The sequence below is a fragment of the Schistocerca nitens genome, chromosome 5, assembly GCF_023898315.1.
Source record: "Schistocerca nitens isolate TAMUIC-IGC-003100 chromosome 5, iqSchNite1.1, whole genome shotgun sequence".
NCBI classification, from domain to species: Eukaryota; Metazoa; Arthropoda; class Insecta; order Orthoptera; family Acrididae; genus Schistocerca; species Schistocerca nitens.
In genome coordinates this window covers 123,338,394-123,353,977 of record NC_064618.1, presented here as the reverse complement: position 1 = coordinate 123,353,977, position 15,584 = coordinate 123,338,394, and positions in this window count along the sequence as shown.

Below are 15,584 nucleotides of genomic sequence, written 5' to 3'. Positions count from 1 at the left end.
CTTTCCGGCCAAATGTTCTTTTAACCTAGGGAACAGGTGATAGTCACTGGGTGCTAAGTCAGGACTGTAGTGTGGGTGGGTGATTGTGTTCCTCTGAAACTGTTGCAGGTGAGCAACGATATGCCGAGCGATGAGTGGGCGAGTGTTGTCATGTAGAATGTGTACGCCCTTGCTCAACATTCCTCTTCTCCGGTTCTGGATTGCCCGTTTGAGTTTTTTCAGAGCCTCACAGCACCTGTCAGTGTTAATTGTGGTCCCAGCGATTCAGCTCCGACGACGAGCTGAAAGAAGAGGTTCATAACTTTCTGAACAACATGGCGGCGAGCTGGTATGACATGGACATACAAAAACTGCCACAGCGTCTACAAAAATGTATCGACAGAAATGCTGATTATGTCGAAAAATAGCCAAATGTTCAAGCTATAAACTGATGTAAACCATTGTAGAAATAAACAGGTCTATGTACTTATAAAAAAATTGGAGACCTTGCTTTTGAGATTTCCCTCGTACTTATGCAGCAAGAGACGTATCAGGTATGAAGAAGAAAAGAAATCCTCAAAACAGGAAGACCAGTACTGAACAGGAGTGCTGTTTCAAAGAAGCAATAAGAGACGAACTGAAGAAAAAAATTCGATGATATTCAAGAGGATGTGAGAAGTGATGATGAAAATTTGTTAAGAGAAACAACAGAAAGAATATAAATATGAAGAGAACAAAACAGAAACTTATCTTAGGTAGACATCACGCTCTGCAAAGCTGAGATGGCAGATATCACAGTAATTAACAACAGAGAGAACATTACTCAGTCTTCCAAGGTTTCGTTAAATGTTACATAATTCAAGAGATCAGTGATAATGGAGGGGATTAATAATGAAATCTAGGAAATTACGGAATTATACAAAGGAATTATGTAAAGCTATGTATAAAGCTATTTGGGGTATGAAGGAAGGAAAGGCGACAGGAGATGGCGGTATCTGCACAGAAATAGTTAAAGCAGCAGGCAAGATAATGAAAAGTAACTTGCAGGATTATTTACAGAGTCTGTGCAGAGGAAGTCAGTTTATGAAATGTAGAATAAAACTAGTAAAAAAGATTCTCGATCACATAGTCATGTATTAAAAATATGAGCAGTTCTGGCCTACTACTAGAGGCCGAAACCGATAATTTTTTTTAAATTAATGGTTATGAGATCGAGACTCTCTTTTGGTGATTTCACTAAATTGTCACATCACTGTTTTACAATAATGTTATCTAAAGGCGGAACAATTTTTCATTTCTTCTACTTCACCAGAAAGGAAACCAACAAGAGATAAAAAACCCATAGAATTATCTTACTGCCGTCTACAATAAGCAGTATGTGTATAAAATGCCTCATTCGCCACAGAATGGTTCCTGGATTTAAATGAAGCAAAGAAAGGAGCTGTCATTAGTTCGGATAATCATACTGAACAACACATGACTAATTTCCACCTAAATTGTCATTAACAGTCCACGACACTAGTTTAGCATATATTAATGTAATGACCATGAAATAAAGCATCAGTTTTTGTTCATCAAACTCTGTGAAATCTATAACTGAAAGGATAGTCGGTAAGCATATTACCTTTTCAAAAATGGTTCAAATGGCTCTGAGCACTATGCGACTTAACTTCTAAGGTCATCAGTCGCCTAGAACTTAGAACTAATTAAACCTAACTAACCTAAGGACATCACACACATCCATGCCCGAGGCAGGATCCGAACCTTCGACCGTAGCGGTCACTCGGTTCCAGACTGTAGCGCCTAGAACCGCACGGCCACTCCGGCCGGCTTACCTTTTCACTAAGACTGTTTTGAGCAATCTCTGTGGAAGTTTACAGGTCTTTAAAGGGAGAAAACTAAAAATACTGCGTCAGTAGAACGCAAAAGAACCACTTTTTTCTGTTCCTGCTGAACCTTTGTAGCTGGCACAATGACAATATTATGAAAAGCATAGATTGTTACTCACCTTAAAGACATTCTAAGTAACAGACGGGTCTTCCAGACCGCACATGACTCTTTCGGTTGTGCCTATCTGCAACTCATCACCTTTACAGTGAGCATCAATCTATCCTTTTCATAATATTGTTCACCAACATCTTTGTCAGGTAGGTAACACTGGTTTGCACCCGATCACTTAGGTTAAGCAATGCTGGGTCCGGCTACTTCTTGGAAGCGTGACTGTGGGGGAAAAACCGTGGGGGAAAAACAGGGTGCCGTTGGAATTAAGGGCACTCAGATAGCCAAAGTGACGTCCAAATGAAAGAATTGCGCCAGCTGTGATGCCACACAACCTTAACTAAGTGAAAATATTGTTGATATTCCAAGCTGTACTTTCTATTACAGGTAAAGTTGAACAATAGACGGATAGAGGATTTTAAAATCTGTTTTCGAACTCATACTACAATACTGACATAAAATAAATAAAAGTAAGAGGAAAATTTTGTCCCACATGTTTCTGGTAAACTAGAAGCACAGATTACATTGTGTCTTAAATGGCCGGCCACAGTCGCCGTGCGGTTCTAAGCGCTTCAGTCCGGAACCGCACGACTGATACGGTCGTAGGTTCGAATCCTGCCTCGGACATGGATGTGTGTGATGTCCTTAGGTTGGTTAGGTTAGGTTTAAATAGTTCTAAGTTCTAGGGGACTGATGATGACCTCAGATGTTAAGTCCCATAGTGCTCAGAGCCTTTTTTTTTTTTTTTTTGTCTTAAATGGAAAGTTTACGATTAATCTGCATTACCAGTTTTCACTGACAGTAGTGAGACAAATTAATGGGCACTTTGTGTGGAAAAGTATTACAGGTATTCTATGTCAAGTAAAATTAAGTTTTGCTGTCGACATGGTTGCACGTTCTGGCCGTCCGGAAACACCTCCACGAAAGTCAATATTATGCGATCGATAGGTAGGTCATGTTGGTCACCGTGCTAAGTTCAAGGCCTCCAGCATAGCGTGCCTGTAGATTTCTTTGTAGATACGGAGAGGGCACACAGCTTCTAAGGCGACTCGTAAATTTCAAGAAACAAATGCGTCTGCAGTTTAAACGTTGCTAATTTTACTAAAGGAAAACATGAGTCCGTTTTATAGAGCCATACTTGTAAAGGTCAAGGGAAATGGGAAGCTTATTAAGACAGTGAAATTTTTGAAATCTTAATTCAGCCTCTTAATAAGATGTGCATGGCTCTGAATGATTTTTTCGTGTTTCATTTATAATATTTTCTTGTTGCTTAAGAGTCAGACATGTATAGCTCGAGTGTCTTGATAACTGCGTAGTTCCAGACTGAATTTTTTTTTCCACAGCCGAATGTGCTCTGATATGAAAGACTGTATGCCAGAATGGGACTCGAGCTCGGGACCCTTGCTGGGCGAAGCCGTGTCTCCGCAATATCCCTTCTTCCAAGGACTGCATGTCACGTAAGTTTCGGAGGAGAACTTCTGTGAAGTTTGCAATGAAGGAGACGAGGTACCGGCGGAAGTAGAGCTGTGAGAACGGTTCGTGAGTCGTGCTTACCTAGCTCAGCTGGTAGGGCATTTGAATGCGAAATGCAGAGGTCTCGAGTCCTAGTTTTCGTCTGACACAAAATTTTAATCTGCCACGACGTTTCAACTGAATATTTTTTTGAAGCCCTGACAGAATTAACAGGTTACTGGTTTTCCTGAAACACGCTGCATAAAGAATAACGTGGCACTGCCTGTCTGTGAGTTAATACGGCTGGAGACTTCATGCGTAAGACGGCAGAATTAAGACACGTTTTTAACACTTTCCCAGTCTCTGTGTCTACTATCCATCTTCTCCTTGATCGGTTTCTGTTTCCTTTCAGTTTCTAAGTCCTGTTTTAAATACGAATGTCAACCGTATCTTTTTTCCTTGAGCTTTGTATACTTTTTCTTGCAGAGAAAAACTGATCATCTCTGGATGGCTTAACATATGGTCCCTTAACGGTCAGCTATTCTAGCATTGACTTCCACTCACTAACGTGTCTGTTATTCTTGTATTTACTCCAACCCTCGATCTTTTCTTTACACTGTAGTTTTATTCTATATTTAATAAATTTCCTCTGTAACATCACATTTCAAATGTTTCCAGCTTTATTCTCCAATGCTGACGTTAACTGCTTTCGAGACACATACACTGCAATGTTTCAGACGTATAGTTTCTGAAATTGATTTCTTAGTTTTAAGCCGGTATCCAATAACTGTAGGCTAATTTTGGCGAAGAAATCTTTCACTGACTGTGCTAAACTGCATCGATAGACCTTCTTAGCTCCTGCTGTCTTGTTCAATGTTAGAAATAGGAGAATTTGAACATCTTCTTTGTTCTTTTCCACTTTTGAAACATTTATGGTCATACTCTTTACCACATCCGTCTTTCTCTCGATCTCTTTTGTTTCTTAAGTAAGGCCATAAAATAACCAATGACTGTCGGAGCAGGGAGGACATCAAAAGCAGACTAGCAGCAACAAAAAGGGCATTCCTGGCCAAAAGAAGCCACTAATATCAAATATTGTCCTTAATTTGAGGAAGAGGTTTCTGATAATGTACATCTGGAGCACAGCATTGTATGGTAGTGAAACATGGACCGTGGGAAAACCGGAACAGAAGAGAATCGAAGCATTTGAGAAGTGGTGCTACAGACGAATGTTGAAAATTATGTGGACTGATAAGGTAAGGAATGAGGAGGTTCTGCGCAGAATCAGAGAGGAAAGGAATATGTGGAAAGCAGTGATAAGGAGAAAGGGCAGGATTATAGGACCCCCTAACACATGAGGGAATGACTTCCATGGTACTAGAGGGAGCAGTAGAGGGCAAAAACTGTAGAGGAAGTAGAGGAAGACTGAGATTGGAATACAACCAGCAAATAATTGAGGACGTAGGTTGCCAGTGCTACTCTGAGATGAAGAGGGTAGCACAGGAGTGGAATTCCGGCGGGCTGCAACAAACCAGTCAGAAGACTGATGCCAAAAGAAAAGTACGAGGGGTAGACATAAAGGTTTAACCATCATCTCGGAGGAAAAGAACGTAAACAACTTTTTCTTAGTTTGCAGCTACACAACTGCAGCCTTTGGTACACACCGATATCCGCGGGCGACAGTACCGTAGAGGACCTAAAACAAGAAGGCGAAGCCCTCTGATAAAGTGGAGAATTTTTTGGTAATTGGTTTTCTGCATTAGAAGACAAGCAACGCTGAGACAGTTCATACTGATTTGGTGGGTAAGGCAACTAAGGTCCATCATAATAGTACGGAAGTTCGTGAGGCTCAGACGCGTGAAGCGTTGTCAAAAAAATCTAAATGACGAAGAACGAAGCGGAAGACCACCTCTCTTTAAAGCAACGGGAACCGCAACAGAAGCAGAGGGCCTATTATTCGGAGACCGCCGTCTCATAATCGAGTCGATGGTGGAAAAAATATAAATAAGTCATATCTCAGAGCTCAACATCTTAGACGACATTTTGGTCAGGACAGCAATGACCGCTCGCTGTCTTCCATTACTCTCACATCGATTCGAAAAACCTGCCGAACCGCGACAGCAGGGGACAACTGTGTCAGACCAAACCACATGACTGCAGTAGCAGCCTAGTTACCATGGTAAAGCTCCCAGGTACACACATCAAAAAAAGTATTGCATTACATCGGTTCCGGAACCTGTAGAGAAAATTTGAATCGAGATCAACATGAACATCATTTCCGCCCTTTTTATGGCTCATGAAAACCACACATTTCATGTTGTACCGCCATACAGCGAGACCTTCAGATGTGGTGGTCCAGATTGCTGTACACACCGGTACCTCTGATACCCAGTAACACGTCCTCTTGCATTGATGCATGCCTGTACTCATCGTGGCATACTATCCACAAGTTCATCAAGACACTGTTGGTCCAGATTGTCCCACTCCTCGACGGTGATTCGGCGTAGACCCCTCAAAGTGGTTGGTGGGTCATGTCGTTAATTAACAGGCCTTTTCAATCTATCCCAGGTATGTTCGATAGGGTTCAGGTCTAGTCGTGCGCTGTCGTTATCCTGAAGGAAATCATTCACAAGATGTGCAAGATGAGGGCGGGAATTGTCGTCTATGAAAACGAATGCCTCGCCAATATGCTGTCGATATACACTCCTGGAAATTGAAATAAGAACACGGTGAATTCATTGTCCCAGGAAGGGGAAACTTTATTGACACATTCCTGGGGTCAGATACATCACATGATCACACTGACAGAACCACAGGCACATAGACACAGGCCACAGAGCATGCACAATGTCGGCACTAGTACGGTGTATATCCACCTTTCGCAGCAATGCAGGCTGCTATTCTCCCATGGAGACGATCGTAGAGATGCTGGATGTAGTCCTGTGGAACGGCTTGCCATGCCATTTCCACCTGGCGCCTCAGTTGGACCAGCGTTCGTGCTGGACGTGCAGACCGCGTGAGATGACGCTTCATCCAGTCCCAAACATGCTCAATGGGGGACAGATCCGGAGATCTTGCTGGCCAGGGTAGTTGACTTACACCTTCTAGAGCACGTTGGGTGGCACGGGATACATGCGGACGTGCATTGTCCTGTTGGAACAGCAAGTTCCCTTGCCGGTCTAGGAATGGTAGAACGATGGGTTCGATGACGGTTTGGAGGTACCGTGCACTATTCAGTGTCCCCTCGACGATCACCAGTGGTCTACGGCCAGTGTAGGAGATCGCTCCCCACACCATGATGCCGGGTGTTGGCCCTGTGTGCCTCGGTCATATGCAGTCCTGATTGTGGCGCTCACCTGCACGGCGCCAAACACGCATACGACCATCATTGGCACCAAAGGAGAAGCGACTCTCATCGCTGAAGACGAGACGTCTCCATTCGTCCCTCCATTCACGCCTGTCGCGACACCACTGGAGGCGGGCTGCACGATGTTGGGGCGTGAGCGGAAGACGGCCTAACGGTGTGCGGGACCGTAGCCCAGCTTCATGGAGACGGTTGCGAATGGTCCTCGCCGATACCCCAGGAGCAACAGTGTCCCTAATTTGCTTGGAAGTGGCGGTGCGGTCCCCTACGGCACTGCGTAGGATCCTACGGTCTTGGCGTGCATCCGTGCGTCGCTGCGGTCCGGTCCCAGGTCGACGGGCACGTGCACCTTCCGCCGACCACTGGCGACAACATCGATGTACTGTGGAGACCTCACGCCCCACGTGTTGAGCAATTCGGCGGTACGTCCAGCCGGCCTCCCGCATGCCCACTATACGCCCTCGCTCAAAGTCCGTCAACTGCACATACGGTTCACGTCCACGCTGTCGCGGCATGCTACCAGTGTTAAAGACTGCGATGGAGCTCCGTATGCCACGGCAAACTGGCTGACACTGACGGCGGCGGTGCACAAATGCTGCGCAGCTAGCGCCATTCGACGGCCAACACCGCGGTTCCTGGTGTGTCCGCTGTGCCGTGCGTGTGATCATTGCTTGTACAGCCCTCTCGCAGTGTCCGGAGCAAGTATGGTGGGTCTGACACACCGGTGTCAATGTGTTCTTTTTTCCATTTCCAGGAGTGTAGTTGCGCTATCGGTCGGAGGATGGCATTTACGAATACACTCCAGGAAATGGAAAAAAGAACACATTGACACCGGTATGTCAGACCCACCATACTTGCTCTGGACACTTCGAGAGGGCTGTACAAGCAATGATCACACGCACGGCACAGCGGACACACCAGGAACCGCGGTGTTGACCGTCGAATGGCGCTAGCTGCGCAGCATTTGTGCACCGCCGCCGTCAGTGTCAGCCAGTTTGCCGTGGCATACGGAGCTCCATCGCAGTCTTTAACACTGGTAGCATGCCGCGACAGCGTGGACGTGAACCGTATGTGCAGTTGACGGACTTTGAGCGAGGGTGTATAGTGGGCATGCGGGAGGCCGGGTGGACGTACCGCCGAATTGCTCAACACGTGGGGCGTGAGGTCTCCACAATACATCGATGTTGTCGCCAGTGGTCGGCGGAAGGTGCACGTGCCCGTCGACCTGGGGCCAGACCGCAGCGACGCACGGTTGCACGCCAAGACCGTAGGATCCTACGCAGTGCCGTAGGGGACCGCACCGCCACGTCCCAGCAAATTAGGGACACTGTTGCTCCTGGGGTATCGGCGAGGACCATTCGCAACCGTCTCCATGAAGCTGGGCTACGGTCCCGCACACCGTTAGGCCGTCTTCCGCTCACGCCCCAACATCGTGCAACCCGCCTCCAGTGGTGTCGCGAAGGCGTGAATGGAGGGACGAATGGAGACGTGTCGTCTTCAGCGATGAGAATCGCTTCTGCCTTGGTGCCAATGATGGTCGTATGCGTGTTTGGCGCCGTGCAGGTGAGCGCCACAATCAGGACTACATACGACCGAGGCACACAGGGCCAACACCCGGCATCATGGTGTGGGGAGCGATCTCCTACACTGGCCGTACACCACTGGTGATCGTCGAGGGGACACTGAATAGTGCACGGTACATCCAAACCGTCATCGAACCCATCGTTCTACCATTCCTAGACCGGCAAGGGAACTTGCTGTTCCAACAGGACAATGCACGTCCGCATGTATCCCGTGCCACCCAACGTGCTCTAGAAGGTGTAAGTCAACTACCCTGGCCAGCAAGATCTCCGGATCTGTCCCCCATTGAGCATGTTTGGGACTGGATGAAGCGTCGTCTCACGCGGTCTGCACGCCCAGCACTAACGCTGGTCCAACTGAGGCGCCAGGTGGAAATGGCATGGCAAGCCGTGCCACAGGACTACATCCAGCATCTCTACGATCGTCTCCATGGGAGAATAGCAGCCTGCATTGCTGTGAAACGTGGATATACACTGTACTAGTGCCGACATTGTGCATGCTCTGTTGCCTGTGTCTATGTGCCTGTGGTTCTGTCAGTGTGATCATGTGATGTATTTGACCCCAGGAATGTGTCAATAAAGTTTCCCCTTCCTGGGACAATGAATTCACGGTGTTCTTATTTCAATTTCCAGGAGTGTATTACAGCGTTTATGGTGCCTTCCATGAGCAACAGTGGCTTAAGTCGTCCTACATAATGCCACCCCAAAACAGCAGGGAACCTCCTCATTGCTGCACTCGCTCCACAGTGTGTAAGACGTTCAGTCTGAACGGGTTGTCTCCAAACACGTCTCCGACGATTGTTTGGTTGAGGATATATGCAACACTCATCGGTGGAGACAACGTGATGCCTATCCTGAGCTGTCCATTCGGCATGTTGTTGGGCCCCTGTGTATCGCGTTGCATGGTATCGTGGTTGCAAAGATGGACGCCACCATGTATGTCGAGAGTGAAGTTGCGCATCATGCAGCTTATTGAGCACAGCTTGAGTCATAACGCGACGTCCTGTGGCTGCAATAAGAGCACTGTTCAACATGGTGGTGTTGCTGTCAGGGTTCTTCCTAACCAGAATACGTAGGTAGCGATCATCTATTGCAGTGGTAGCACTTGGCCTGAGCGAGTCATGTGATCGACAGTCCCTGTCTCTCTGTATCTCCTCCATGACCGAACAACATAGCTTTGATTCACTCCGAGACGCCTGGACACATCCATTGTTGAGAGCCCCTCCTGGCACAAAGTAACAATTCGGGCGCGGTCGAACAGCGGTATTGATCGTCTGGGCATGGTTGAACTACAGACAACACGGGCCGTGTACCTCCTTCCTGGGGGAATGACTGGAACTGATCGGCTGTCGGACCCCCTCCGACTAATAGGAGCTGCTCATGCATGCTTGTTAAATCTTTGAGAGGGTTTAGTGACATCTGTGAACAGTAACGGACTGTGTCTGTGATACAATATCCAGAGTCAACGTCTATCTTCAGGAGTTCTGGGAACCAGAGTGATGCAAAACTTTCTTTGATGTGTATATACCACTATGACCCCATGTCAAAGGAGCAAACCAAGTAGTGGGTGGAAACATGTGGATTCAACGCTACAATAGGCGATGACCAAACTCAAATAGGCAAAGTGATGCTGAATACTTCTTGGGACAGCCATGGTGTGGTGCTAACACATAATGCAAACGATCACAGGAGCGCACTACCAAGATCTTGTATTGCGGGATGCCATTAAGACGAAGCGCCGCCGGAAGTTATCCAAGGGAGTGTTTCTGCTCAACGACAACGTCCCAGCTCATACTCCACAGGATACTGATCACAGCACACAGTACGCGGATGAAGAAACCACTGCGAGGCAGGTATTTCAAGAATGACGCCGAGGTGATTTTCTAGGTGGAACGTTTCATAACATTTTTGGTGGCCTCTACCATCAAGGCCTCCGCCAACTGAGCAGCTTTGAGAGAGGGTGTTGTGTTGAATCGCGACTCTGCTGAAGTGACTAACATAACCACAAAATGTTATGACCGTAGCTTCTTTTTTCAAAATGATAATTAAAACTTTGAGACTGTCCCTTGTATGCCGATATACAGGTCATCTCCATTTAGATAAAATATTTTTTACCCTTCTACTCACGAACTAAGTCAGCTGTGAACCTTAGTATCGGCGACTGTTCTTCTTGAACTTTCATTTATGGTTTGAAGTTACTTCCACGTTATTTATTGACATTTGACTACCAAATGAAAAACACACTGATGAAACTCCGGTTTTCTCCCGTCTTAGCTACATGTACTATATTACTTTTATTACATTCCTTAGGCTTTTGTGTAAGTTTTTGATTTTCATCTGTATCTGTACATTATCTCCGTTAGTTTCAGTGTTCCACCAGATTATTCCAAATTTCTCTGTGTTTCCAAAGACCACGAGGACTCCTAATTCTATACTGTTTCTTTCATTAATAAGCAGGAGGTCAAGACTACTTACCTAGTACCCTTAAATTTACGAATGCTAAACCCCTTATTAATATAGTACGTTCACATTTTTTTATTGTAGTGGTCAACGTTTAAAGCATATCATCGACTCCTGCTGACGCTTTTCAGCTCAGATAATTCAGACTGGCTGCATTTCTCGTCATCTGGTTCTCCACGACTGCTCCTCTCTTTTGGTGTGCTTTGGGGCTTCTAAGATATTGTTCTGAGATATGAAGACTTAAAATATGTCTCTCTCGGCTTCCCGCTCATTTTGCCTCAAGTAATAGTGTCTTGCCAGTGTATTTTAAGTTTCACACTTTTATTTTTAACCAGTCCAAAATTATATTTCAGCTTCACGCACGTGATATCATATTATCCGTTGACCCAGTCGTCTTCATTTCGAAACACTTCAGTCTCATTCATACAGTGTACGGGATGAAATCAACAGATGTGAAGGTAATTTTGGAAACAGCCAGTATTGCTTAACATGTTCCAAAATTTTTCCGGAACCCAAACTGATCTCCCAGGAAGTGGACTTCTGCCATTTTTTCCATTCTTCGGTAAATAAACCGTGTCAGTATTTTTCAGTTCATAATTCGGTAACATAAATCTCATGTCAGCTCCTACCTTCCTTGAATTTAAAATTACTGCAGTCTTGTTGAAGTCTGAGGGTATTTCAACTGTCGCATATATCTTATGCACCAGATGGAGAAGTTTGTCATTGCTGCCTATCCCCAGTATCTCAATAATTCTGAAGGAATTTCGATTAGTCCACGGGCCTTTTTCAATGTACGTCTTTGAGTGCTCTGTAAAAATTCTTCTCGCAATGACCACCCTTATTAATTTCATTTGTTTCTGTAACATCGTCTTCTCATTTATGTAGCCATTCTATATATTCCTTCCATGTTTCAGCTTTCCGTCTTTGCTTAGTACCGGTTTGCCATCTTAGGCCTCGATATTCATACAGGTGCCTCTCTTTTTTATCATTTTTTCAATTTCTTCATCACCTGCTATGCAAGTTCGCATAAAAACTCGTGCTGCTGTGTTGGATATTGGCTTTTTCTCTATCTTGGCTATAATTATGCATTCACTACGCTTTTCATGGAAGTTTACCCGCGTTCTTCATTTCTTACTCAGTACTGGACGTACGCCAATAATACCCGTATTTGATTTTGCTATCATTCACTTGAGAAGAAATCCTGTTCTTCTGATATCACATTTCTCTAATTCCCACTTAATTAACTTCACCCTACCCCTTTCCTCTTATAAATCCAGTAACTTGTAAATAATAGATTTCAGATATCAAATGGTTCAAATGGCTCAGAGCACTATGGGACTTAACTTCTGAGGTCATGAGTACCCTAGAACTTAGAACTACTTAAACATAACTAACCTAAGGACAAAACACACATCAATGCCCGAGGCAGGATTCGAACCTGCGACCGTAGCGGTCTCGCGGCTCCAGACTGTAGCGCCGAGAACCGCTCGGCCATTCCGGCCGGCTTTCAGCTATCAGTCAACTTTTTAAAATTTTACTGGCAGATCTAGATTTCAGCTAGAAACTAGCCATTCTCAATGGACTATCATTTTTGGTCAATGCTTGTAATGCCTGTTGGTCGGGCTTGGATGAAGCGTCCAGAGGACACCTGCTCGACAACAGCCGCAGATCTCGGTGGACGGCGCCGCCCACACGTCGCCCTTCCGGAAGCAACTGCGAGCACAGCCTCTGGTTGCACTCCGCTTCTGCCGCCACACAGTGGGCCGTCACCAGCGTCAGTGACATGGCAGTCACCTGGACGAGCACCGAGAACTACTTGTGCCATCGGATCGTAGCGCTCGGTACGGCCAGTATGTTCGCACCACTACCAGTGAAGTAAGTCGCTTGCACTGTATTTACATCCACAGTTACTAAGGAAGTCAAGGAACGACTCGTGAGCAGACGTAACTATTCCCGTCATTTCCCTCAGGGCCTCGTACAGTGACCCGAGAGCCCACACACACTGGCTGGTGGTTCGAGTGCTGAAAAAGATTGCGAGGTATTTCCTGGAACATTAAGCTTCTGTCTGTAATTGTCTTTACGGAAAACACATGGAACGCGTCTGTCAGCATGTTAAGTAAGCAAACATTAAAGGCTGAATGTCTTTGCTTTATCAGCAGTTGATTTTGTCAACATAATTGGCACAAACAGTTCATAATTCAAACGCCACACAATACAAAGTGGTAGCTAGATTTTAAGCTGAACACCAAAATGTACTGCACATAAAAAAGGCAAAGCAATAGTAACAACTGTATATGCACAACCTTACGAACGGACACAACATGTTGCCATTTGTTGAACAACAAAATTTTGTCACTCAATGAAAGCAACCTGAGCAATCCTTCGTATTATCTTGCAATATGAAACTGATCCGGAACTATTGAAACCACATATAATAATTGGACACTGCATAAAGCTTAAACCCAAACCATTTTATTTTCAAGAAAATTGTGGCCTTATACGATTACAGAAACAGAGTGCAGCAAAGGCAGACGCCTCGTGCACAGCGCCACCGATGCTGGCGATAACAGTACCTGTAACAGACTCTTCCGAATTGCTACGCGTGCATTCACAGTAAACGGTATCACGCCGGACAGCTTGTATACCAACAGCAGGACTTGGTGGCCAAAAGGATTTGCACAGCAGTTTCTGGAGTTGACCTATCTTATTCATTTGTCAGTGCAATCTGAAACATTAAATACACCAATTCTGAAATTTGACTTCGTACAGTGACCATTAACTGATATTTTTCGCAATTTTAATTTTCATAGCTCACAAAAAAAAAAGAACCAAGTGTAAGCTCCTGCATAATCAAAGCAACTTTCAGAATAAGATTCTATAATCAAGATAACAACAAATCTAAATGATAAAAAAGAAATGTTGATAATGAGACGTTAATAGCAATTCAAGCTATTTATTTAGTGGTCTCAATAAATAATGCGGAGTACTGAAATTCCATGACATTACGAGAAATATTAAAAGAGCTATTCTTGCAACAATGTTAATTATCCCTTATTAATTTATAGTTTATCACCCCAGTGTTCGTAAATGAACGTGAAATATACGATAACCGGTAGAAATTCAAATAATACTGTTAAGTGATCAGGAGTATTGGGGGAGTCCAGATTTGAAGTTACGTGTAAACTATTTCACATATGATTATGACTCTCTCAAACAAAGTAAGCTTCGTAAAATTTCAGAAATCAATCAACTTTAATTTTTTTTGTATTTTTTGTTAGAAAATTCGTAAGCTGTACGAATGCTTACGACTACAGAACAGATTTTTCTGGAATTAAATATTTTTCCTTCGCTCCTACGCACATGCAAAGCGTGAATGTTCAGGAATAACGTTGCCATCTTTGATATGTTTAATTTTATCGCTACATATTTTTTAATTTCTTAACTTCATAATACACAAAATACGTATTATTGCTTCTTTACCATTTTCATATTACTCCACACCTTCAGCAAGTCGTTCTATTAGAAAAATATCTGAATCTGACCAATCTTAAAAGTTGGAGACAGACAAAATCATATTCTAGTGCAATAAAACGTGGTTAACTGCGCTTTTAGTTGGGTTATGAAGGACGTTCTTCTGATTAATATTACCAGATATGAAAATTCATTTCTCAAAAGCAAAGCAGATAGCGTAAGAAAACTATGTATAGTATTGTAGTAGGCATTATCACGTGTAGTAAATGGCTTTGTGCGCTGTGGAGATTATTAGTAGAACAAACGAAGGGCTGTTGGCCCTGTTTCTTCCGACTACTAGCGACTTCCTCTAGTTAGGAACTGGGGAGAGTGCAGATCAAGGGAAGTTTGTAAATCAGCTCTTCTTAGAAAATCTCAACACTATGTGTTCATGATGCCTCATGTTGCATCAAAGTTATCATTTAAATTAAGATATTGGGTTACGATGAATGATACTTCTACAACTGACAGGAAGATCGTCCTACATCGTGCACAATAAACAGATCAGGTGCTCTACGAAGTTCAAACTTCAGAAACATACACTCCTGGAAATTGAAATAAGAACACCGTGAATTCATTGTCCCAGGAAGGGGAAACTTTATTGACACATTCCTGGGGTCAGATACATCACATGATCACACTGACAGAACCACAGGCACATAGACACAGGCAACAGAGCATGCACAATGTCGGCACTAGTACAGTGTATATCCACCTTTCGCAGCAATGCAGGCTGCTATTCTCCCATGGAGACGATCGTAGAGATGCTGGATGTAGTCCTGTGGAACGGCTTGCCATGCCATTTCCACCTGGCGCCTCAGTTGGACCAGCGTTCGTGCTGGACGTGCAGACCGCGTGAGACGACGCTTCATCCAGTCCCAAACATGCTCAAGGGGGGACAGATCCGGAGATCTTGCTGGCCAGGGTAGTTGACTTACACCTTCTAGAGCACGTTGGGTGGCACGGGATACATGCGGACGTGCATTGTCCTGTTGGAACAGCAAGTTCCCTTGCCGGTCTAGGAATGGTAGAACGATGGGTTCGATGACGGTTTGGATGTACCGTGCACTATTCAGTGTCCCCTCGACGATCACCAGTGGTGTACGGCCAGTGTAGGAGATCGCTCCCCACACCATGATGCCGGGTGTTGGCCCTGTGTACCTCGGTCGTATGCAGTCCTGATTGTGGCGCTCACCTGCACGGCGCCAAACACGCATACGACCATCATTGGCACCAAGGCA